The sequence below is a fragment of the Athene noctua genome, chromosome 1 (genome assembly GCF_965140245.1).
Source record: "Athene noctua chromosome 1, bAthNoc1.hap1.1, whole genome shotgun sequence".
NCBI classification, from domain to species: domain Eukaryota; kingdom Metazoa; phylum Chordata; class Aves; order Strigiformes; family Strigidae; genus Athene; species Athene noctua.
The window spans coordinates 42,533,599-42,559,745 of record NC_134037.1 but is presented as its reverse complement, the minus strand read 5'-3'; the positions used below and the strand labels follow the sequence as shown (position 1 = coordinate 42,559,745).

At 42.0% G+C, this 26,147-nt stretch overlaps 1 protein-coding gene across 7 annotated transcripts in view; it reads right to left on the bottom strand.

The window, feature by feature from the left end:
* The window catches only part of ANKRD6 (ankyrin repeat domain 6), a 114,260-nt gene extending 91,021 nt beyond the window's left edge, over positions 1-23,239 (bottom strand). For 6 of the 7 annotated variants that reach the window (XM_074896029.1, XM_074896033.1, XM_074896037.1 and 3 more), the window contains exons 1-2: positions 23,177-23,239; positions 22,632-22,764 (exon numbers count right to left, since the gene is read on the bottom strand). The gene's annotated coding sequence lies outside the window, so the exon portion shown is untranslated. The remainder of the gene's footprint in view (positions 1-22,631; positions 22,765-23,176) is intronic. The other variant, XM_074896030.1, reaches the window with a different exon arrangement.
* Positions 23,240-26,147: the final 2,908 nt, after the last annotated feature.

The following is a 26,147-nucleotide window of genomic DNA, read 5'->3' as shown; positions in this document are numbered from 1 at the left end:
GTGTGCAGAGGTGGCTGGCACTCCTTGGCCACCCTATTCCTGTCCCCAAACTTCCATGACTGACTAAATGGCCCATTCACTATCCCACTTGCTTTTTCCTTAAAAATATTAGGAAATTAAATCTTGCCTTCTTTCAATACAAGAATGGAAACTGAGAAAACCAAATACACTTACCTAAAATAAATCTCCATAAACAGTAAAGACAAAGGTCATCCATTACAACTGCCAAGTGCCTGAAAGCACCTGCCTCCAACACCACCACCCATGCCTTCCAACATCAGAATAATCAGTTCCCAACTGACAAGCCACGTCGGCAGAGGCATTAGCATGGAGCTAGTATCGCCTTACGTGGTATTTCCATGCCTGTGTGTCCCAAAGACAGAACTCGCACAGAGGAAGTGGAAGTGGGACATGGTCACTAGTTAACAAGTCCAGGCACTGCTTCTGCAGCTCAGGAGTAAAGAGCCACCATCTGACCAGAGAATTCACCATTCCCTGAGTCCCTTGGCTGGTCCAAGTTGCTCCTCACCTGGAGCAGAGCCATGCTGGGCTTCCTGCTGGCCTGCCTGGTCACCATGGTCATGTAAGTCTTTGTGTACCTGAATATTAAGCTTAACCTTACCCAGAATTAGTGAATTACTGGATTTGCTGTCATTTCAACCTGGATAATTGTACTACTGATCTGTATTTCTTACTGTCATTACTTGGAAATAAGCTATTGGTCTGGTGTCTGACACTGTACCCTGAACTGTACCTTGGTGGGGCCATCTTAAGCCCTTAAAATCTATCAAGGACTTAAATGTCTGACCATTAGTGATCTGATAGATATCAAAGCAACTAAAGCAAGAGAGGAGGGAACACCTGCAGACATCCAAGACCTACATGCAATTTCAAGTACACACAGGCTGCAGGTTTGCCATGGAGAAAAGAGAGGCAAGAGCAGGATCACCAGGGTAGTCAACCACCAACTCATCATCTAGTAACAAGAGAAAAGGTGGAAGAGAGGCTCACTTTTTGAAGGCTTTGTGGCAGCAGGAGATGCTGACCCCTTTTTAAAACAAAAATCAAGTGACTACTTCCTACCTTGAAATTTTGACCATCATGACCTCTCTTCATAACATAAGACCAAATCCTGCAATGCCCTGGTGTCCAGTCACTCCTGGAACAACTGACTTCTGACAAGATCTCACTGCTTCACCTACAAAGCTGAATGCCCAACGTAAATCTTTTGGTGCAAACATCCTTGCTGCCTTTTTCTGCATGGCTACATTTTCATCACTGTCATCACCTTCACCAGATGCTCACTGCTCAAAAGCTCAGTTAAGGGTGAAGGACAACTTCATGGCAACGATGTAAGGGCAACTCTGAAATTATTACTAGAAATTAAATCAATAGTGGTGTGCTACTGTTGGGAGATCAGCAATACATTTGAAAGTTTCTGAGCCAAAAATGGTTTCATCTTCAAGCAGAACAGCACAGTATATGAAGATTTAGTTCCCTTCAGGTATTTAAAGCACTATTCTAATATCCAAAGTGTGCAGCTTCCACAGAACTCCAGAGGTCCCTTCCAAACTCAACTATTATGAGATATGAATGAGGTTAGAGAATATTAATAAGCAATATACTGGTAGAATATGAAAAGACATTGTCACTTTTAAAATTATTTGTACAATGACTGTAGTAAGAATTCAGTTCCAAGGCTTATGTTGCATGGATTCTACTTGCCAGAAGAAATACAAGATACTAATGGGCCAAAGGATGGCTTCATATGGAATATTACATCCAATGATGGTTGAATTCTTCTTCAGCAAGGGAATACTTGCAATAAGCCTTTTTTAAATACCTATATACAATTTGATAGAAGAACCCACAGATGTCTTTCTCTGAGAGAACAGTACACTGCTACTGCTATTAACTCATTTTGAGAAAGCCTTCAAAATCCTGACTGCCTTAATGGCCATTTGAGAAAGCCTTCAAAATCCTGACTGCCTTAATGGCTCAGCTGACCAAGACAACCACTGTCGGTTCTTATTTTAATCATATTGTTGGGAGAGAAACTCTAAAATGAAACTAATCTTTGAAGACAAGAGAATCAAGCTACTTTTCCCTGTAGGCTATGCATGTTCTCTTTGTCAGAGACTTACTGTGCATTAAAATGCACTTTACTTCCAAAGAACAACATGTGTTTCATAAGCCACATTTTCAATAATGAAGAAAACATGTTCTGGTTATTGAGCTTGTCCACAAAATGATAGATGTGTCTTTCAAGAAGCAGTTATGAAACAACAGTCGGATCAGTCCTGCTTTATTTGTGTGACTGCCAGAAAAGACAACGCTGCAGTCAGTGCAGGCTCACTTGAAGTAAAACAGAAACAGAAACAGCAGGAATATCTGCATCAGATGATCTGACCATCAAACCGAAAGCACACCCTACAGCAGTATCTTAGCTTCTTCCTTCCTGAAGGGCCAGAGTCAAAACAATCCTGATGCCTTTATATGACAACAGATCTGCCCATACTTCCCTCATGAAAAGACATGGTATAAAGTAGAATTATCTTTTTGAGATTCTGTATGGGATTTCACATCTGTTTGGTTCAAGTCAGATGTGTTGGAGACCCAGCTCTACATTTGCCTCTGTTCAAGCAGTAGGCATTGTTTCTCCTCAGGGAGTTAAGAGGGCCCTAACTCACACCACCACCCACATCCACTTGCAGCCCCTGGGAAGGCCAGTAGCTGCATAGACAGTGCCAGACAACAAAGCACCCCCAACCTGCCTTCCCTTCCTCTATTAGCAACTGAATAAGACTGAGGACGTTCTTAAAGCTACAGATCTCCCTGAAATAGAAAATGCCAAACACGTGGTAATGACCACTCTGCTAGGTTTCCTGTAACACTATCATATTACATTTTGAATTTCATACAGTAAAGAGCCCTCCGTCTTCATTAAATGGATGAGGAAGTAGCAAGCAGGGGTTAGGGAGAGGAGGGCAGTGATGAGCGAGCAGAGAAGTTAGCAAAACATGTTCAGTCCCGGATGCTAGGTCTTGGAAATCTGTAGCAGTAACACCAGGCAACAGCCCAATCCTTAAGAAAAATCCCCAAACCTTTAGATCAGGCAGAAAATTCCTCCCTTCCACGCCACTCTGAAGTAAGTGCAAGATACAGCTCTAACTTTTCTTGGGTGGATGCACACTGCAATTTTCACAATATGGAGTATTTTCTGACTTGAAGCAACAATTTCTATGATCCCATAACAACAAAACAGGGAAAAATCTGAAGAAGACTGAGGATACCAGCTCCTCCATCTTGCCTTAAGAACAGAGATTCACTTTTACAGTCATTAAAGATTTGACTAAGACAGAAGGAGTCCTTTCGCTGGAAGGGGAGATTGTCACCCTCTTCTCTTGTGCCAGAAGGTATCTCAGCACACTTGTAGGGAACCATGTGTCTACAAGCCGTTTTCTACAGTGATCTGCTGTCTGCCACCCAAAAAGTCAGTGCGGTGCTCCCCAGCTAGAATAGACTTCGTGAGGAATTCTCTCAAATGAACAAAAGAAGCAATGATGGCTTATGACAGATTATTCATTCCCTTAAAAATCATTTATGCCTGTAATGTCAGCTTTTTCAGGGTGGAAGACACAACTAGTCACAGAAAGTGTTCTGAAAAGAGGAACATGCTTGTCTTCCCCAACATAAATCTGCAAGGTTTCACATAGAAAACTATCACATCAGGCTAGAATTCAGGAGCAGGTTCACCACATACTACTTACTCAGCTGTGATGCATGAGCCTGGCAGACCCGCACTATATTCCCGTAAACTATGTCCCTGGAATGCCCTGCCACCACAAAACCATCAGGGAGGGCAGAGAGTGCATCTGACATCTTCGGTCTGCAGGTAAAAAGGAAGAAGTGTCAGTGCACCTCGACATCAGGTGTAGCTGCTGGCATGGCCTATCAGGGTGCTACCCCCGAGGTGTGGGGAGAGGAGGCTGCCTTGCCTTTGAGTCCTTTTGCACCTCTTTTTGGCTTCTCTCCTTTCTTGCATGAGGAGGGAGGGAAAAGCGGGGAATTAAGTCCCATCTACCCACATTATCTTGCTACACTCCCCAACAAGCGCCCTGCCAGGGCAGGTTCCCCCAGCACTGAAAAGGTTGACATGTTTGCTACTGCGTTTCAAGGTCTTCCCCTGAGATCTGAAGGGATGCCAGCTACTGCAACTGTTCAGAAGGCCAAGCAGCAAGAAGAAGCAGCACAGCCTTCACAGCCAAACCCCTCGTATGTTATAAAGAAGTCAAACAAAAATCTTGGATGCAGCATGGAAAGCAGTAGCCTAAATCCAGAGTTAGAGTCTTTATCCAGAAGATTTTTATATGAAATAAGGATTAGAGTCTCCTAAAAAGCTCTCCCAGATGAGAGTGACCACCAAGGCAATGTGCCAGCAGCCAACACAAACAGCTGGAAGCTATCTGTGGAGACAGGGCAACTCCCTTGAAGCTAGAGACTGACGGCTCTGGCTGCAATGTTGAAAGGATGCTGCAGTGTTTGCTGCAACAGAGCTGCACGCTTCAACTTGGAGAGAAGGCAACATCGCAAGTGGACACAATAGAAGCTCCTGCAATAACTGAAGGGGCAAAAGTGCTAAACTATCAAAAGGCACTTCTCTTTCAAGGTGTTTAACAAACACCACAGGAGTTTCAAATAATGAATTCATTCCGAAGACATTTGCACGACACCTTAATGAACTAACGTTTAAAGACAAGTTTATGAGACTCAATTCTGCTAACTGCAAGCTTTCATAAGCAAGCAAACTACAGGCAGCTCCTTCATACAGTTCCTCCACTGCATCAAGTGGCCCTTCTTGAAGTGACAGCTCACACATCTATGTTTACATATTATTACCTATTAGTAATCAGATACTATCATCTGAGGTGCAATGGATAATTTTACTCCTGGGACACAGCTGCTGCAGCCCTGACCACACACCGCATGTCACCTAGTTAAGTTAGAAACTGCCACAGTTGTACTCCAGCTGTTATTACCAGGAAAACTGTAAGAAATATGGTATGTTCAGCAGGGAAAAATAGTATGTTTGGGATTCTGACACAGCCTGCATCAAATACACATGCAATCCAGATTCACCATGTAGGAAGCTCCAAGATGATGTATTAACAAAACAAATCTTAGAATAACACCACTGTTGTGAAATAGTTTAAAACTGAAAAAATCACTCATTTCAAGAGAGATTTATTCCAAGGGACTGGGAGTCAACAAGACCTGCATGTCTATTTAAAAAATAGTGACTTTAAAACTTAAAGTTTCCATTTTAATCTCTCAGCCTGCATCAAACTTTCAATGTACATTTAAATTTCCCATAACTGGGTAGTTTCAGATGAGAAGTAATACCATTGCTGCATCTTCAGATTTAAGACTGAATCAATTTCCTCTACCTTTTCCCCCCATCCCTCCCAGACAAAGCAATTCATCCCTCTGGTAATTCAGGTAGGCTAGAGGGTAGTGTCCCAGGACAACACTTAACATCTCCTCCTCTCTCCTCCAATTCAAAAGAAAGCAACAAAAGACTCAGTAATGGAGAACCATTCTCTGACTGAAAAGGTCCAATTTTACAAGATTCATCACAAAGTCTCTTATTCATCAGCAGCCTTGGCACTTTTACTCTTCTCCCTCAGAGACATTTCTGGAATGTGTTTCAGGCTACTGAAGAGGAAAAAAAAAAAAAAAGGTAGTTCAGTAGAAAGCAGCAAAGGCTAGAGAAATGAAGAATCTGAAATCAATCCTGCTCCTGTCCTAGGAAATACAATTTCTGCCAGAACCATCAAGCAGAGCAGGACTGTCCCCCTGGCAAGCACACAGTTTTCTTTCTACTGTGGTACCTCCAGTAATATTGACAAACCATTTCCGCACAAGAACACTACTTGCAACTTCACATCAACAACGGACTTGTAGCTCTTCTCTTACAAGGCTTTTGAGATTTTATATTAACCAGACTTGAAGACTGAGACCTACGGTATTTTCATCTGCTTAGGAAAAGTTCTACTTGAAAAGTTTCCTCCTGTTAAGACTGCATGTTGATTTACTAACAGAAATGATAGGATGAAGATACCCAGGAATTCGCTTCAGAAGTTTTAGGAGGTTTTATAATCATTATTACGAGAAGAATATTGCTCTTGCTTGCTCTCATTCAAAGCTTACAAAAACCAATGAAGAGATTCAAACAAGGTCTGCATAACCAATAGGAACAAGAAATGTCTTAATCAAGTATTGGACCTGGCATCTGGGCAACCTTTCCAACAGAGTGCCAGTCTTCTCTCAAACAATACCTTCTCTGCACTTCTGCTTCCCTGCAGTTCTGCTCAGGATCAGACATGGGATGAAACCTCATTATTACTCCATCTCCTAGATTTAAATTGATGTGAATTGATTAGTATAGTGCAAAGAAATTTCCTCAGAGATCTAACCCCTCAGTATAGTACTACAGTTACAGGTATTAAAATGAGGAAACAAAAATCCTGAAACACATTTTTTTCAGATTTATGTGCAGTGTAAATTCATGCAATAGAATACAGTAAAAGAAATGGGCATACAGAAAATTGTCCTGGTTTTTATAAATGTGTCAGTTTGGGAGTGCAACAAGAAACCTAAGGAACAGATTTGCCACGAAGAAGTTAATGTAACACTAAAGCTGAAGAGCAAATCATAGAGAGGGCAGGAACTGCCAGAATTAGTCAACCGTTGTTCCCGATGGTGTGAGCCTACTCTTGGGTTCCAGGTCACGGCTTCCACACAAAAGCTCTCTTTTACCTCTTCCAAGCCCTGCCCAGTCACTGCTTGTCTTGTGCACCACACAAGGCAGGTCTCCCACACAGTAACATATACACGATGATGCCTTTCAGGTTTACACCGCAGCATTATTTTCTTATGGTTTTTCATGTTCAATTTCCTTTTTAAATAAGAGCCATGGAAAACCAAATATCCAGCAGCACTCCATGCCTCTGCATTCTCTCAGACTACTTGCATATGCTAATGATCCACAGGACTTGTATTCGGGGTGTTTAAAGTCATGGTACACACTTCCACTACTTGGACTACAGGAATAAGTGCTGGAAGAAACAGGCATCCAAGGCAGCAGAAGCGTACTGGTTAGTCGTGAGGAACTGAGTCAGCTTCTTGCCAAGGACTTAGACAAATATTTGTAAGACATGAGAGGAATGTTGGGAATCAAGCTTTTATTTTTTTTGTAGCAGGGGAAGGAGAGGGAGGTGTTACTGAACAGTGAGAAATTATGTCTACTGGCTGGATGCAGCATAAAAGAGAACAGGTTTGGCACTTTCTGAAAGGCAATGTAGATGCAGATAAGACTTAAGGTATCTGTTGTAGATAATTGCTATCCTCAGCATGGGCTGGAGTGGTTTTCTATACCCATAAACTTGATTATGAATATGAATTATGAATGTATTAAGATAAATAATGCAGAATGATTGTACTTGCCTTATTTCAGTGGCTGTAACATAGAGCCTTGCTCAAAAACAAACAAATTAAATGCATACATTAACACAGCTGGGTTGATGAATGGGAACTAAAAGCAAAGGCCTGTTGCCTTGTTCGTCTCACTTTGTACAAATTACAAAAACTCCCTTAGAATAGTACAGAAAATTGTTAAAAATATTTTCAATTTTATTTCTCACAGGCAAGTTACAGGAAAATTTTGCAGGAATCATCTAATGCTGAAGTCCTGAATGTTTATTTCTTACATAATTTAGAGCAAAAACTTCTAGTCCTTCACCTTTTCACTTCCCTCTCTCTGGAATTATATTGCATTCAAGCAGAGAAAGATTCTATACTTCTAAGTGGAAAACAGGTAAACACTTTGTTATTCAATTTGCATCTGCAAAAGTTAAGCTGGTATCACCACTAACCAGAAGGCAAACATTTTAATAGGTAAGAGGATACTGTTTCTGTGTTGGTTTTGGTTTCTTTTTTCCTTTTCTTCATAAATCAAGCCAGGAATCCTAAAGCTATTCTCATTAAAAAATGCCCCTCGGGTTCTCTGAAAACGTGTGCTGACATGCCAGTCAGATCTTTACAATTGCAGATTTGGAGGGAAGAAGGGAGGGTTACACTTGAAAAAAGACTTGTGCTGGGACAGACTGCACAACAACGACAGCAGAAGGGTTTTGGTACAAGAACTTTGCTTCATCAAAATGTACTGAGATGAATATATTAGTAGAACACGTTTGCAGACTCAGATGTTACAACCTGAGAGTCCAGGAATAAGTTCAGTTTATGCAATATACAGTTATTTCTGAAGACAATCCCAGCATTGGGTGAATAACCTTGATGACAGAGGTTTGAAGAATTATCTGCAAAAGGCCTTCCGCTGCACTGACCCATCTCACACCATGCCTGCTCTTGTTACACTTTCTACATGGGATCAGCAAAGCCGAAATTGTTCACCAAGGTCTCAGTCCTTTCCAACTCCTTCACATTCAAATACTTCAGATGCCAAACATTAAGTAACATCCTAAACCACAAAAACCATACCCTGCCTGTAGCATTACTTCTTGAGAAAACTCTCTCCCCCACCCCCTCCAGCTCTATCCTTTTCAGTCATGCTTATGAACCAGTCTGTTTTAAATCAGCCATCTGTGTACCCATTATCTGCAGTTTTTATGAACTGTACAGTAACAAAACTGGCATATGATCTTGCCTAATGAAGCACTGTTGATTGCAGAATTTTCAATGATTTTTCAACCAAAAAGAGGTTAAAATATCCTTCTTAAGCACTACAGAGCCTTAAGATACAGCTGCTTGAATTCCTTTTAAGATACAGAACATGCAAACGTTTAGATGTCTAACACCGACACAAAACACTGTAAAGAAACTAAATAACTCAGGCAACTGGCTCTGTGTGGCCCTGTCTGAGCAGGAGGTTGGACCGGAAGGGACCTCTGGAGGTCATCTAACCCCAACCGCTCTGTGATCCATCTAAAATTTATTCAGTGACTTACATAACAAGATCATAAATCTATGCTAAGTATATCAAGATGAATAAACTGGGTAGCTATGTTAGAAATCAGAAATTTGTAAAGATGTATCCAAGCATTTATTCTCATGACAAAATAAAGACACAACCACCAGACAAAACAAGGACCAGACCAGTGTTACACACACACAGCCTGAACCACTCCAGTCCCTCAATTTGTCCTAAGCTGTTTAACTGTTGAAAGAGAAATGGTATAGCAACTGTTTTCTCCTCCATGCACATCTGAGGGTGTCTGACCCAGCCCAAAGTAAAGCAATTTCTCTGCAGCAAATGCAACTAAATCAATAATTCTAGTAGGCATAGCAAAGTTCATTTTCCTCATCATACCCAGGGATGCAGTGGGGTGATGCTCTGATCCATCCTGCACAATGTTCATGTTGCTACTTTACAAGATGTAAAATAAACACAGGTAGACAAGAACAGGGGCACTAGTCTAAAACTCCGTGACTCTGCTCCTCTTGCACATTCATTTTGTCAGTAAGGTTTTTAATGCATCAGCCTAAAGGACCTAACAGTAAGTGTCATGACCGTGACAAGTAAAATAGGGTTACATTTGGATTTGTAATTCCTAAAGGTTTTGTTACTGAAACAAAAAGATAATACAGTGAATGCAATGAAGAAGAAGAATTAAAACTGAAACAGAGTTTAGCACTAAAGCTGCAAAGACAGAATACTGCCATGGGAATTACCCTATACAGAGAGAGAAACCTGGCAAATACTATCTGAAAAATCAGTTCACTCTTTTTTAAGTCAGTGAAGAACCTGCTTTGGTGTAGCAAAGCACCCATCAGTGTAATTGTCATGAACCAGGAGAAACATATCTTTCAAAAAATCTGACAAAGCACATAGATGAGATTTGCAAATTATACAGAGGGAACATATGTGTGCTTTATGTCCTCTATCAGCCTGAAAGTTTTCTGAAGCCTTTCCCACTGGATGCTTCAAACAACAGAAAGGAACAGCTTAACTTTACCCCTAGGTAATTACAGAGCATCGGTGGAAAGCAGGTGTCTGAAGTAATTAAAACATGGGAAAAGGTCAACAAGGTTGACAAGTTAGCTTGTTGACTTAGGGGACCGGACTGGGGACTTGATTCCCCAGAAGAAACAAGACTTTGGTGCTTAATGCACTCACTGTTATCTACAAAATGGTCTCTGACAGGAAAAGCGAGATGTCACACAGAGACAGAAATGCTCCAAGTTCTTCCAGAAGGAAGACTATCATAAGAAACAGTATCTGTTAAAAGTAGTCTTAATTCCCCTGTGAAGCTGTAATACTATACAACAGCTGATGCTTAGCAGTAGAGCTCTTTTTTTCTGATCTTCTTCTGATGGATGGTCAAGCTGCCCTTCACAGCAGTATCTGTATAGGTGATGTTTGTGAGTAATCTCCAAACAGGTCATGACAGACAATACTTTGGAAATCCTGCTCCCATGGCAGACACAGAGCTGAAGGAGCTCTTGGTGGGTCGTGGGCACCCTCTATGCTTTCTTTAATACTTGATAATTTCTCTGGAAATTCTGCAGAATACTTTTCCCCACACCATGCAGGAGTCCAGTGGTGGGAATCTCAGTCAGGTAACAGAAGTCCGACCTTTGGTTCCCTACCCCAGGGCTCCTTTGTTCCAACCCACCAAACAGCCCAGTTCCCAAAATGGCCTTCCTCATTCGTTCTGGCAGGGTAAGGCCATGCAGAACAACAGTCTGCTACCTTCAGCTCAGCATCTGACTCATGAGGAATGCCTTCACACCAAGCTCAAAATAAACAAAATTATATGTTCCTGTCCTATTCTACATATACTGCAAACTAGGATCTTAGTTAATTAATTTTAAAAAGCTATGCATCAACACAAAGTACTTTCAGGCCAAGTAACTGAAGATAATCATGTAACCTCTCTCAGGGCAGGCTACAGCTCCATTAACACAACTCAACCTTGAGTATCACATCACTCTTCCATACATCTCTTGAGAATCTTGCCAGCTGTACAAGCATAGGAACAACAGAAGAAAGTAGGTATCACAAAACCTTGGATCTTGCATCAGGAAACCATAATGAGCATTGCACAAGGGTGCTTTGTTGTTACAAAAGACCTCAAAAAATACCAATAGGTTAGAGTATATTCTCGCTATGTTTACTCTCTTACCAAGGGGCACTTACTTGCCAGACACATGCCATCTGCTGCATTGAAATGTGATACCCAGCTAGGTAAAATAAAAATTTCTCATGCCAGCTGGATCTTCACACAGATAAAAAGGAACACCACTAATATAATTTTTAGGAGATTAAAGAGTCTACGCTACAGAGACTGCATCTCTTGAAAGCTGTTCCTCTTGCAGGACAGAATCTCAGCTCCTTGTGTTGAGAGATTCCTAAGGGCTACGCACAAGAAATCACAGGTTCATCATCCAGAAATACTTGTGTCAAGTACAGGGAGCTGAGAGCGCAAAGGGAACACAAATGTCTCACTCCCCCTCACTGCTCCCTGTTCCCCCACCTTTTCCTGCACGCTGATGGGCTCTGCAGGAACCCAAAGGAGCATCCCTGCGCTGGAAGCCATCTCTCTGGGAACAGAAGCTGGGTTTAAAGAGACTCAGCATCTTAATGCTTGAGGTTTCCCACAGTTTGTAAGAAGGGAAAATCTGGAAAAGTCTTACTACACAGGCCAGGCTACAGCACCTTGGTAAAGTCAGGATCCCTTAGTGCAAGCACCTCCTTGGACAGCCACTGGTAGCAACCATGGAAGATGATGCTATTTGTTGCGCCTATTTCAGTCTACTTATGTTTCTGTCTATTGCCAAAAATAGATGCTTTGGCCTTACCTTAAGTATTAAAAAGGATCATGCAGTTCAGTGTACCTGCTTTACCGTTAATAAATATTTTGAATTTTCAGCATATCCGAGTCTCCTTCGTACTTTACAAGAGGCCAGCTTGTGCAAGATAGTGTTAACACATGGAGAATATTCACATTATCTGTTCATAAAGGCTGCCCAGGTCCTGAATGGAAATATGAAGCAAAAAAAAAAACCCAAACTGATGATGAAATAATAGAGAAGGGCAGGATCATGCTACAGAGATGTCATGTTCCTGGACTGTGTTCCCAGAACCAGGCAGGATTTTCCTCCTGGCCTCCTGCTTCCTTACTCTCATGAATCTCAGCATCCCTGTGCTTCTTATATTCTAGGACACTCTTTCCAGAGAGATCCCATTTTCAATTTTACAACATACCAAAAAAAAACCCCCAATAAAAATCTCAAGAAGGCAGCAGTTCCTGTCTGATAAGATAGAAATAGATATTCCTTCACCATCACTCCTACCAAGGAACACAGCGTTATCAAAAAAACACTGTGCTTTTAAAGACTGGAAGCCTAGCAAAGCTGGAAGAGCAACCAGAAAAGCCCATGAGCTGCTGATGTTGGAGTAGACAGAGTTGAAAGAAATCACAGGTGGAAAAAATATGCCCCAAGACCAAACATTACTAAAGTTAAAGCAGAAAAACATGAGATTGCAAACTGAGACAGATAAAGCCTAAAAGAGAAGATGAGGAAGAAAATCCCCAACACAGAAAAGCCTCAGAAAACGTCATAACAACCGATCTGGTAAAAAGCACCTGGAAGAGCCTGGGAGAGGAACAGAAATCCTTTTTCATAAGGTTTGTTAAACTACCTTTTGCTCTATTCATAGCTAGTCTGGGTTCAAAGTAGTGACCCAGCACTCATTAACCACTGTCAGGAGGCACAACTAGCAAAACAACAGAAGATTTATAAGGGATGAGGAACAGATCAAAGAAAACCAGATGATTCCCAGATCAAAGATACAAGAATACATCTAGAACAAAAGAGGGGAGAAGACAAAGACAAGGAACAATACAGAAAAGCTTTTGGAAGTGACACAAGATGAAAGGGAATTTTGCATGGGAAAATGAAATGGAGAAAAGATTAAGGACATCTTAATTACTGTAAAACCAGAAGAGTGGCCTAATATGGCTAAAACACATGTTGGCATTTCAGTGCAGACAGGATCAAGCTTCGCTCCTGAACTATGTCAATCCATCCTTGGATTAAGGAAGAGTTACAGCATAGTTTTGCTCAGTCGGCACTACAGGACTGAATCATACCTTATCACAAGAGCTGTGTTGCCACACAACCATCAGCTCTCAATAGTGTGTAAGACAGAGAGGAAACTAAGGAAGAGAAGGATTTACTCTAGTGCCATTTTCTTACAGTTAGTCTTCCCATTTATTTTTGGCTTCATACAGGGAGGCAGAAAGGAGGGGAAGAAAAAGACAAGCATATTATATATTTATATTCCTGTTTCCCAGTCCTTCCAGAAAGGTCAGTTTTGTAAACAGAAAGAAAGCTGAGATTTTCTTTATCTTGTTAACTACTCCCATGATTGTAACACAGCATGCAGAGTTGGCAAGTATTTCTCTGCTGAACATTCTCTATTGAAAATGCACGGCAACTTCTTTTGCAACACACGTTATTTTAGTCAGGCTATCTGCACCTTAAAACACTCAGCCTATTGTTTAAACAGCATGCTGAATTATAAAAACTCTCCAATATCGTATCATCTTGGCTACAGATCTAATTTCACAGAATATGAAACTTCACTGAAAATCATTATACAATGAGACAAGGAAAAACAAACATTCGTTTCCTTTTTTTTTGTTTTTTTTATATTAAGTGTAAGCCTACTACAGCTCCCTCTGGGAGGGTGTTTTACATACAAAGACACATTCTTTCAGTCTTATTCACATCAACGGTCATTGAATTAAATTAGATCAGTCACACAAGCAGGGAAATCAGGAATACAGCATAAAAATGAATTTTAAAAAGTCCAGGATAATAGGCATTCATCTTTAAACTAATCATGCAAAGACTAGTTGAAGCTTTTGTTTTTCAGGTCTACTCTTCTGAGATTTAATACAGTAAACTAATTATAATTTTACTGCACACAAGTTGTTGATAATTACCTGTCTATGGGCAATCCTGTTATTCAAGTATAAACCAAGAGAATTTTGTTAAGAGTAGTTATTTTGGTATAATTTTATTCTTGATATTTAATTAAGCAAGGCCTGAAAATCCCACTTACAGAGCATAAGAGAAGTGATTTTTTAATGGTACTTGGTAAGATCTGCTAACGCATTCCAGACACTTTTGCCCTCTCCTGGGTTTTTTTTTGAAATACCATGTATATTTGGAGAACTAGTAAGTTTAAGGCACACAAACCACAAGAAACTTTGCTGTTAGCAGAAGAGTAAATATTCATACTCAAAATCTGAACCATGAGAACTAATCAAGTGAGGGTTTGTTTGTTTATAACAAGTAAAAAGCACAGACATGCAACAGATGCTTGCCTGCTATATTAACATTTAAAATGTGAATTTATTAATAACAATCAGACGGAGACACTGCCTGTATGGTTAACGCATTTCAAAGTATTAGTATTTTTGGAAGGATGACAGTATATAGCTCCCTAGCATGATAGGAAAATCCATCATCTTAATGTGAAACACTGTAAGCACACATTTAATAGCATGCTAAAAAATGTCATCATAGTATCACTGTACTTTGCTAACCCTCCCTGGGTTAGTTTACTTGAAAAGTGCATTTAGCGTTTTTTCCACCAAGGCAGAGTAACTGTGTGTTTCATGAGAGCTACAGAGGAATGAAAGACAGAGCAAGATCACCATTTCACTGACAGTCTTTGTTCCATCTCTGGGAAATGCTGAGACCAGGTCCCAGGTAAAACTGGCTTTACACCGCAGCCTAATGAGTCAGTCGCTCAACACTTGCTTCACCTTAGTCAAAGAGAGATTCTTAATTTCAAATTATGCAAAGCTTTATATAAAGCTATATAAAACTTTAAAATGTTTTTTTTAAAGTTCTGTGTTCAGTTCTACTGAATGCACAGCGACCTGTTTTCTTGGTTGGCCTGTGTGTTACCAAAACCAGCTCATCCCATGTAATTATATTCAGACACTTGCTGGATGTACAAAACCACATACAATACATAAGCAAATTCATATTAATACAATATTTCAAAAATAATTACTCTTAGAAGCTGGAAATATGTGCATCCAAATTCTGGATGCTAGATTTTGAATAAAATACGCTCCTAGCTTCCATGCCAAGTATTTCACTTTGAGGATTAAACACAAAAAGAAGAAGAAAAACCCAACACAATTCAAGTAACTGAAGCAGCAACATCCTCATTTGTATGTCTGCACAGTTATAGACATGAAAGACTAAATTCTCTGAAAGATGATGAAGTATGTGGAAGCCAGAAGTTTGATTTTAAACTTCTCGAGCACATGTGTTAGTGAGCAGGAATAAAAGAGAACTGAGAGGAGGCAGAAAAAAGTTGGGGTTTGGTTTTTTCAACTTAAGTTACCCCTTCAGGCACACAATGAATCTGGAAATTGTTTTTAAAACCAGGGTTTTTTCAGTTAAGAAACTCTGACAAGAACCAGAGCTTATACCTCCAGATTCTGCTACAACTTACTGGTGTGGCTTGCTACTTGGTGCAAGTATTCAAGCACTCTTTTAATCTTGCCATTCACTTTTCACATTGGGTCCCATCTTGCTTCCAGATGATAAACAAAGCATTGAGAAAGGACTGGATACTTTCTGAAGAAGCAAGGGAGGCCTAAACACAAAAATAGTCAACCTGGTCTGACAAGTAGGAAAAAGGAGAAGCAGAAGTGAGTTACTCTAAACAAGTTTTTATTTGAGACCTGTCAAACAAATTCACCCAGGGCACTCTGACTAAAACTAAATCCCAGACAGACTACCGAAACTGAAAATTTTATGAAGCCAGCTGGATGTGATTGTAATGTAGACCAGTTAAAGCTTTATGCTGATTGTTTGGTCACAAGAAAGATGTTTAAATTAAGCTACTTCACATCTATGGTGAGTTTGCACGTAGTCTGTTACCACAGCTTCGCTGATATAAAGTTATTCCCCAAGCCACAGTAACTTATGTCCAATCCTCAAAGATTCCCCTCAAAGGAAGGCAGGTTGCTTAAAAAAAAGAAATTTTAAAAATCAGTATTATAAAACCCAGGCAGTCATGGAATAACAGGAAATGTCCTCATCTGTATAGAGAACCAGATAGACAGCAAATAAATGGTACAAGCAAGAAGCATTCGATCTTCATAGTGGAGGGACACTAATCCTGCAGCTCCACAGCCATCTGCATTATGAATAGATTGTGTTCAATATACTCACTGATGAATCACAGGGGGACAGGGAAATATTACAACAGTTAAATGACAGAAGTCACTGATAATACAAAATCACAGAATCGTCTAGGTTGGAAAAGACCTTGAAGATCATCCACTCCAACCATTAACCTAACACTGACATTTCCCAACTACACCATATCCCTCAGCACTATGTCAACCCTACTCTTAAACACCTCCAGGGATGGGGACTCCACCACCCCCCTGGGCAGCCCATTCCAACACCTAACAACCTGTTCTGTAAAGAAATACTTCCCAATATCTAGTCTAAACCTTCCCTGGCGCAACTTGAGGCCATTCCCTCTTGTCCTATCACTTGTTACTTGGTTGAAGAGACTCATCCCCAGCTCTCTGCAACCTCCTTTCAGGGAGCTGTAGAGGGCGATGAGGTCTCCCCTCAGCCTCCTCTTCTCCAGACTAAACAGCCCCAGTTCCCTCAGCCGCTCCTCGTACGACCTGTGCTCCAGACCCTGCACCAGCTTCACTGCCCTTCTTTGGACATTCTGCAGGATAAATGCAAGCACTGACTGCAAAGAGATACGGAAGAATTCAATGACACCAAATAACCAGCCAGTAAAATGGCTGGCAGAATTCAACACCATTTAAACACAGACTGGTATTCATGGTGGGAAAAACAACCTCAACTTCATAATGATGGGCTCTAGATGATTCAGGAATGAGATCTTGGTTTTACAGTGAATTGTCCTTATGAAAGCATCAGCACAGTTAAAAAGTATGGAGATGGAGAGTGCTAAAAATGATTAGTGCAGAGAATACAAACAAAAGCACCTCTATTCAGCTGTCTAAAAAATTCAACTGCATCCTGAAAGTTGTAACTTTGTCCCTCTCTTCTTGGAAAAGGTTTAGAAAAACCAGAAGAGTTTCAAGGAAGGAGTAAGTCAATCAAAGGCAGGACATAATTAAGTAGAGGAAAATAAGGTTGGAGGAATACTAGAAGGCATCAGATTAAACGAGCAGATCTCAGGCTCAAAACAAGTGAAAAGAAATGGCTCTTTTTCTCATAAATCAATTTTCCAGCTGTGGTTTTCCTAGCCTTTCTCCTCTGGTTTTCTCAGCCTGTTTCCCATTCACTCATGTTCCCTCCTCAACTTGAGAGAGTCACTGACATGGATGCCCTAAAAGAGCGAAAAGCATTAAGGAGAATATATGCCCTCTTTCCCTGCAAATGAAATGCAGCCAACATAACAAAGGTGCGCATTAGCCAGACTGACCATGAAACCACCTACACCTTCAAACCAGGCTCATTGTACCTGCAGACAGGTGTCTTTCTCAGCTGCTGGCCACCATGCGGGAAGAACTAAAAGAAATCTCCAAATGGACAGTCCTGTCCTAGTCAGCAAGAGATGTCCACCTCTCCCTGACTTCAAGTTGACTGAAACAATGTGATTTATGAAGAAGGCCACACAGAGAAGTAGCTAATGTTAGGTACTGTCAAAAGCTACGTCAAAAGCATCTATATCACTTGGTAAGTTTTTGAAAATTTTTCATCTTACTAGAATCTAAATAAATTGGACTTGCTTTTGCTTATTTTGAGACTAGTAGCAACTAAGACAGCTAAGATCAACACCCTCATTCACCTCAAATTCAGTCCTGTTTTATCAGGCATACTGGTAACTAAGCTATCCATCTGCAGAGGCATCTCATCTCCACTTGCCCATCAAGACATCAGAGAAAGTGAAATGAATGACAGCCTCACCCGGTGCATGCCAAGTCAGGATTTCTTAAACCTGGGCTTTTCCAAACCGATTAAGTGTAATCTTACAGTGGAACAAAAGAATCCAACTTGGTAGCTGATTGTTCATTAATAAAATATCGTACTTAAAATTCATGCTTCTGCTTACTTCACGCTACAGTCACCCATTCATATCAACAGACTTAAACTATAGCTGCACTAATGAGGGGCATTCAACCATACTGAACAGCTGTTCCTGGAGAAAAGTACCACATCTCTGGAAGAAATCATCACATTAAAATTGTGGTACCATGGCCTGTGCCGAAGCAAATTTATATCCGTTCAAGGGCTGGAATATTTAATCCTCCACAATCTCTTTTCTGGGGGGGCATCTGACAACCCTGACAAGTCCAGAAACTCATATGTAAGCTTTACAATATACTAATTAACTGACTTAAGCAATGGGTATGCCTTGCAGACATTAGTGCAATTATTCAAGACAATAGTGATATGGTGAAAAGATCACATCCTGCCCATGACTCTGAACAAGCTGCAATTTCTGCAACTGTGGTGCATGTATCGATATCAAACTCAAATAAAACACCCTAAAATGATTCATTGTAATCACTATTAAAAAGTTACTCAAATATTGAGCTGATATATGATTACCATACAATCATGGTGCTTTTTTATTTTATAAAGCTGGCACTTTACTCAGTGACTGATCCATCTGAGACAATTTAGGGAATTTTGACTCAGAAGTATATCAACACAATATAAATAGACTAGCAACAGGTCTTGCTAAGGTGTCACATTGCAGATGCTTTTAAAGCCAACAGAAAATATTCTTGACTGGCTTAAAGCAATCAGCATCTCAAACTGGAAAAGAAAATGACCCCACTACAGTATGGATACGATGAAGATGCACACCCTTATGGAATTAATTTCCACTAAATCCAAATGCATTTTCCATAATGCAAATGAAAATGCTTTCATCCAACACCATGACAGGTCATGCACCCCAAAACTTCACCTTCAGTGGCTTGCTTTGCAAAAACGGATGGTATTTAGGTGGGGAAGAAGGCAAGTCATGACATAGAAAGGAAAAGTAAGGGACGGGCCATTAGAAGCAGCTTGTTTTACACCAGGATTTGAAGGAGCTAAGATTTCATAATTTGGAGAGTACTCCAAATATGCTTTTGATCACAACATAAGATTAAAAACCTTAGGCTTCTTTGGCACTGGGCTAAAAAAGTTTTTCTTCAGGATTAGGGTGTCCATGCTCTGAACATCACACCCCAGCTACCCCACAGTCCCAGTACACTCGCCTGGCATTCACACAAGATACTTCCATCCACCACTTTCCACAGACATCCCCAAATCCCATCCCCAATCACAGCCAGCTTCCCCCATGGCCATGGCTTGGCTGAGATGCACCCAGGGTTTGAAGGACCTGGAAAGGGTCTGGGGAGTGGGGAGAAGAGCGCCACAGAGGAGCAGGCAGGAAGATATGAGTGCTGGCAGTAAGACAGGATCTTCCCATTGATTTCAAGAACCTTGAATTTCATGCCACACACAGCAGGATCACTGACAAAGGATCAAAAGTAAAATGGAGTAAGAACAAGACAGCATTCTGCAGTTCTGCACCATATCGTGAGCTAGCTAAGCACTCAATATTGTATCAGAAATACATCACTGAGGCTACCAAGACAATCTCTCCACAACTGGATAACTCAAGAATTCAAGTACTGGTTATCACAACAGGGCTGTTTTCACGGGACATCTTCCTCTTTCAATACACCAGATTCACTAATAGAAGTAATGTGCTGGATTTCTTTTAACCTTAAAGTCCTGTGCAGCCTTAATGCTTCATTTATCACACACTTCTCAAAGACGTGTTCTAAATTGACACTCAGTCATTTCATCGCTGGTTTTGGACAGCACTCCTCACCCTGATACCAAAGTACTGCATGCCAACAGTATCCTTCCCTGCTTCATTATCAAGACCTGCACATCTGCAGTCAGACTTCAAGGTTTTTCCAGAAAACAAGAAAAATGCAAATATGGAGCATCACTGTGTCATGTACAACCACATCCTTCAAGGAAACAATACAGGGAGAACATCCCAACATGCATGCATTTGAAAGCTATGCAACAAATAAGCCAGGAATTCACACATGTTTGTTCTGGCTCTTCCTAACTTTTGAACACCTGCCTTCACAAGCCCAATGGTCTTTTGAATGGCAGCATGAGATAAACCACATACAGACAAGAGAAGAAAAAGTTTAGCAAGAAGCCATTACACGTAATTCAGTGAAAGGTCACAGCAAGACAAAGGGGATTTTCCTTATGTCTCTCACAACTCCTATCAATATACTGTAACAAACTATCCTTCAGCAGCACCTGCTAACAGGGAGTGGAGTAGTCAGTGAAGTAACTAAGCTCTTCCTAAACAGTCCACAAGCTAGTGATGGTATGCAAGAATATTTGCTATTACTGTACTCAGAAATTATTCTGCTGATTTTTGGGTTCAAAATAGCTGGACAGGAGGCAAGAAAGAAAATTAGCTATACTGTTACAGGCTGAGGTCTTTCTAAAGTGCAGCTTTACACCTTCTGGTTTTGGTTGGATCATTTTTTAAGAAGTCACATATTACACTCCTTAATAAACAAAAGGAGCTAAAATGACTTATTTCTATTTTTTATTTGCCCAAAACAATTACAATTCATTTATGCCTTTGACATCTCCCTAGGCCAATCTTGACAGTGAAATACGGTACCTCATTTGTGGTTTTAAATAAAATACTTCCACGAGTGACATGTTGCACTGCCATATCTCTAAGAAAAGATACGATTATGAGTTCTCTGGAAGTTCATCCAAAGTCCTAACTGTTGAGGGAAAAAGAGGAATTGCAAATCTGAGACTAATGAGAATAAATAAATAAAACATAGTTGTCAGATGGTATAATTAATTTAAGAAGCTAAAAGTGCTTTACAAACATCCATCGTTATGCCAGCCATCCAAACAGATAAATATTGTTAGTCCTATTATATAGATTTGGAGAGTAAGGAGCAGCAAGATTTTTTTTTCTTACATCACTAGATGATTCACTGGCAAAGTCAAGCAGAGGTGAAGCTGAAGATAGATGGAGCAATGCAGCTCGAGGCTCAATCACTCATTACCAAACCCTACAAGCACCGGATTTATTAAGATATCATTCATCTCACCAAGTCCAAGAGCACCCTAAGTTCGACAATCCAAACTCTAGAACATGTTAACCGTGACAGGGCAGGATGCTAAGCCCAGTGCTGCAACCAGAGTATACCAGCAAACACTGGAGTCCCCCGTTTGTGGAGCCAGATTCCCACAGTTTCTATTCCCCAAAGAAGAAAAGAGCTCTGCAAAAAGCTTGAAGAAAAGCACCTGGATGATCAGGATGTTGATTATTTTAATTTTACCTATCATTAACGGATATTTCATGTCTAGTGTTCAAAACCAGTCTCCTAAATTATGTTGATAGCACTGTCTGGATAAATATCAAGAAGGAGGGAAAAGTGAAAACTTTCCCAACTGAGTCCTCACAAAGTCACTTTTGAATTTTATTACAGTTTCTTTTCAAACAAAGAACAGGGAGAGAAGCAATGAGACTGCGACTGTTACAGAATTCCCATCCACTCTCACAGTCTAATAGGTCCTCACTGACACAGAGGCATAATCATCTATGTACCAGGCATCTAAATAAGGATTTGTATAGACCTTAACTTCTCACTGAAATCTAAAGGCAGGTGCCTAATAGTTTATGCAGCCAGCCAACTGTAATTTTGGTAGATGAAGTGGGTGTAACTAACATTTTCTGCTCAGAAATCATTATGAAGTTCTGCACTAGTGTCATTACGGCATGTCTTGTCTGCAACGCAACTGCAGATCTCACTCGTAATCATACATCTCCAGAAACACTTGGTTTTCCAAGTATCTAGAGAATGAAGATTACACAATACTTGGAACTTGAGCCTGCCAAAATAAGTTGTTATAAAACTAGCTGCACACCTGGACATATCACACTGAAAGCAAGCGAGTTAAATAAATAACATTCTCCTCTGAAAAAGCCATGCACTCAAACAGTTCTACTAGAGGATCTGGACCATGCCTAACTAATAATGCATAAGAATTTAGTCTTTGTTACGTTCTTCCATCTTTGAACAGACACAGATTTACTGGTCTTTCCAACAGATTGCTCCTTTAAGACTGGTAAGACATTCAAAGTTCATTTAAACAGCTCGTGGGGGGAAGATTGACTAATCTACCTGCCAGTAAGACACTTTCAGTGTTTCCCCTGTGAATGAAAGGTATTCAGTAACAAACAACATATCCATTTGGTCACGCGTATCACAGAAATACCAAACAGAAACCTAAAGAGTCATTTCGCACATAATTATAAAAATATGAAGACAGTGGTTATGCCTTTTAAAAACAGAGCACTGTCTACAGCCTGTGCTGTAATGAACACAACACCCCAGGGCATGATAAGCCCTTTATTAATGCTTGCAATAAAATGAACACTGCAGAAGAATTACACACCGTAGCCGTGGCTTTCTAAAATCCGAGAGCTCTACCAGCAGCCAGTGTATACTCACAAGGTGTTGAGACCACAGGGGAAGCTGATGTTTGCAGTAAACTAACGGAAATATTTTCAGTAGAGTTTTCAGGTGATGTCAACAACAGGAAGGATGACTTTGAGCCAGATTTCCATTTCTCATCAGACGCGGCCTTAAAAGTTGGAACAAGAGCGCTAAGGCTCCTTGTTTATACCCCCAAACCTGCAGTTAAAGCCCTGCGTAGTAGACAGAGGCTCCTGTACCTATGCGGCAGCCCGGAGAGTTCGTGTGTACACGAAAGGAGGGTTCCCTTCCCGGACCCTCCTCCGGGGCCGTAATAAGGAAACACTTTAATTACTCCGGGCACCGAGCACTGATTTCGCGGGGTCCGTCGCACCCAGCTTCAGCCCCGACACCTCCGCGACCACCTGCCCGCCGCCCGCCCCGCCCGCACCCCCCGCCCCGTCCCCCGGCGCCGCCCGCCACGACGCGCTCCCCCGCCTTCCCCACGGCCACACGCAACCCCGGCGGGTGGGCGCGGGGCTGCTCCGGGGTCCCACGCGTGCCAGCAGCGCCCCACTCACCTGCGCTCCCCCCGCGGCACAGGCTGCCCGTCGGGCGCGGGGCCGGGCGCAAGCTCCACCGTCTCCCACGGCGCCTCCGCCGGGCCGGGCCGGGCCGGGCAGCCCCGGAGGTGGCGCCGCCGCCGCCGTGCCCGCTGCGAGGGCGACACCCAGCGGCCGCGGCGGGCGGCGCCCCACCGCCCCGCCCCGCCGGCCCGGGCCGCCGCCGCCTCCCCGGCGAGGGGCCGTGACCGCAGAGGCCTCCCGGCCCCGCGCAGCCGTTCCCCGGTGAGGGGACGGGGAAGGTCGCGCCCGGAGGCGTGGGGCCACGGCCTCGCTACCTGGCCCCGGCGCGGGCGGTGAAGCCAGCGGCGGGCAGGAGTGGGCAGATGTGAGCGCGGAGCCAGGTCTTGGTGGCCAGCCTGGCCTCGAGTGGGGCGACTTACCGGCCGCTGGCCAGGAACGCCGGGCTCCGGCCGCAGCGAGGCTCCTGGAGGGCTGGATGCTCTCCTGAACCGAAGCGCTTTTGCAGCTTAATTGTGGAAGCTCTTAATAATTTGCGTAGGAGCAGAAGTGCTACAAACCCAATTTCGGAGGCCAGATGCCCGCCCTTCCAGCGGGAGGCACCCAGCGGGCTTGGAAGTCTGGGCTGAAGGTCAGAGAGGGCCGACTTGAGAGCTCGCTGTGCCTGCTCACCGCCTCACCCGCCCCTCTAGCTATGACAACGTCCCAGGGACCTCCAGTTCACCCAAGGCATGTGGGTGCGTGGGCAATTACGTGTGTGAGTTGGTAATTCACAAACTGGTAGGGAGGCGAGTTAGACGGGACCATCTGTAGACACCAGTACAGGAGAAAGGAGGTTGTGTGAGTAGGCTGAGTGAAATGATGAAAGTGGGATCTGAAGAAGAAGGAGAAAACAGAAAACAAGCAGCTGTTCCCCATACAATGCCTGATCCCACAGGCACGTCGCTTTCAAAGGCCATTCCTCCAGCTCGAAGGCATTCTCAGGATGATGCCCTAAATGAACTGAACGTTGAAGCATCACAGGCACTACCTAATTATGTGGTGAATATATTCTCTTGAGTGTTTTTGCAGATGATTCTACTTACACATTTTTCACTAACCAATTACTATGGTATTCATCACTCTGTGGCAACAGTCACACCATAGGTTCAGATCAAAACCCTTGGTGCTCCATAGGAAAGACTTACTGGCTGAATTTTGTGTTCTGACGCCTCTCTGATCTCAGCAAAGCTTTGTCGCTTTGTCAAAACTACAGCACTAGTCTGAAGTCTGGTGTCATTACTGAAATTAGAATGTAGTTGCTAAAATACATAAAAATATGTTGTGATTCTCAAACTCTAATTTTGTTTGCTCGTTTCTGTGTTCAGGATAAGCCTACTTCATGGGAATACTATTTTACTTTATAGTGTAAAACTCTGATGTAGGAATGGAAGTATTTGTGTTAGCAACAGTTAAAGCTATATGTTAAATGAGTTCTGTGTATGCAAATGTTTGCAGGACTATGGCTATGTTTGATCATTATGATTGAGAAACAAGAGTTCACAACTGCAGAAAAAGGCCTTCTTGGCACTGATCTGCCACCAATCTATTTAATGGGAATTTTTCCCCTTTAACGGAAGTGGGATGAGATGCTGTCATGATCCTGCAAACCTAAATGCACACACAGACTCCCTTGATTGTGTGGATGTCAGTGGGACCATTCCCTGAGCTCAATTATAGTTAATCTTTTTTAATCCAGACAGCCACTTTGATATTATTCTGTTTTGGTTGTTTTGTTTTGTTTTTTTTTCTGTTAGGAAGATAAATTCATGAGGATTCCCTCAGCTGCCTGAAACAAAGTATGTCATGTCTATGAACTGCAGCTCCCTGCAGACAGAGTCTGGTCACATCTAGTATTGTACTCATCACATATTCAAAGGCTCAGCCCCTTGCCTGCTGCCCTCACTACAGGTCCTGTGACTGAAGGCTGGGTGCTGTTTCATTATGTGCAAGGCTTCAACGTTAAATGACCTGACAAAAGAAAAAGAAGGGAAGAAAAAGACCAGGTACAGAGGGGACAGAGAACAACCTGGTGGCAAAGGGGCAGAGAAGGAACAAGTCCTGAAGCTTAGGTAGAGTCCATGACAGATTACATTGCCAAGGGGTTGGCAGAAGCGCTTCAGTCCTACTCTGAAAACTTAATCTGGCAACAGGCCTGGAGTCGACGTGGCTTTGAACCCAAAGCTGTGGTCAAGGAGGAGGCCATTGACATCAGTGTTGTGGGAAGAGCTGCACTGTAACCAGTCCTGTCATTCCTGAAATTCGACACCCCGATTTGGTATTTTAATATCCCTAAATTACTCTCTCACTAGTAATGTTTCATAGCTCTTTGTATAAAAGAAAATTAATACAGACAGTCAGATTTCTGGGCAAGGCCTGCTTCCCATAGCCGCCCTTAAAACCTAATAGCCCTTTCTGTGCAGATGTGGTCAGCCAGTGAGTGAGATAGATGGTCCTTCATTGCTGACCCAGAAATTCTCCTCCACCTTCTATCAGTTTTTAGCAGATTAATGCCTCCCAGGGCTGTCCCAAGATACAACGCTGAAAACATGACCGGTAAAAATTCCTGCTCCAAACAAGTCCTAATTCCTTATAAGTGATTTAGCTTTGAAATATTTCCCATAATCTTCTGGTACATTGTTAATCTGCTCAAGTAAAACTTACAAGCAGGTTGATATATTGAGAATAAAGGCATTTCAGTAAATTTGTCACTGTGTGGAACGCAAGAGGGGAATTTCTTTCCCCTGTCGTACAAAAGTGTGCCTCCATTATCTCAAGTGGGTTAGTGCAGCTTGGAAGGCCTGGTGATGAGAAGACTGCCGTGCAGCATAGAGGTGGAAAAATAAGCCGCTGCAGGAAATGTGGAGACTCCAAACATAAGCCCAAACATTAAACTGAATGCAAGGAGGTAGAATGGGACAAGAAGAAC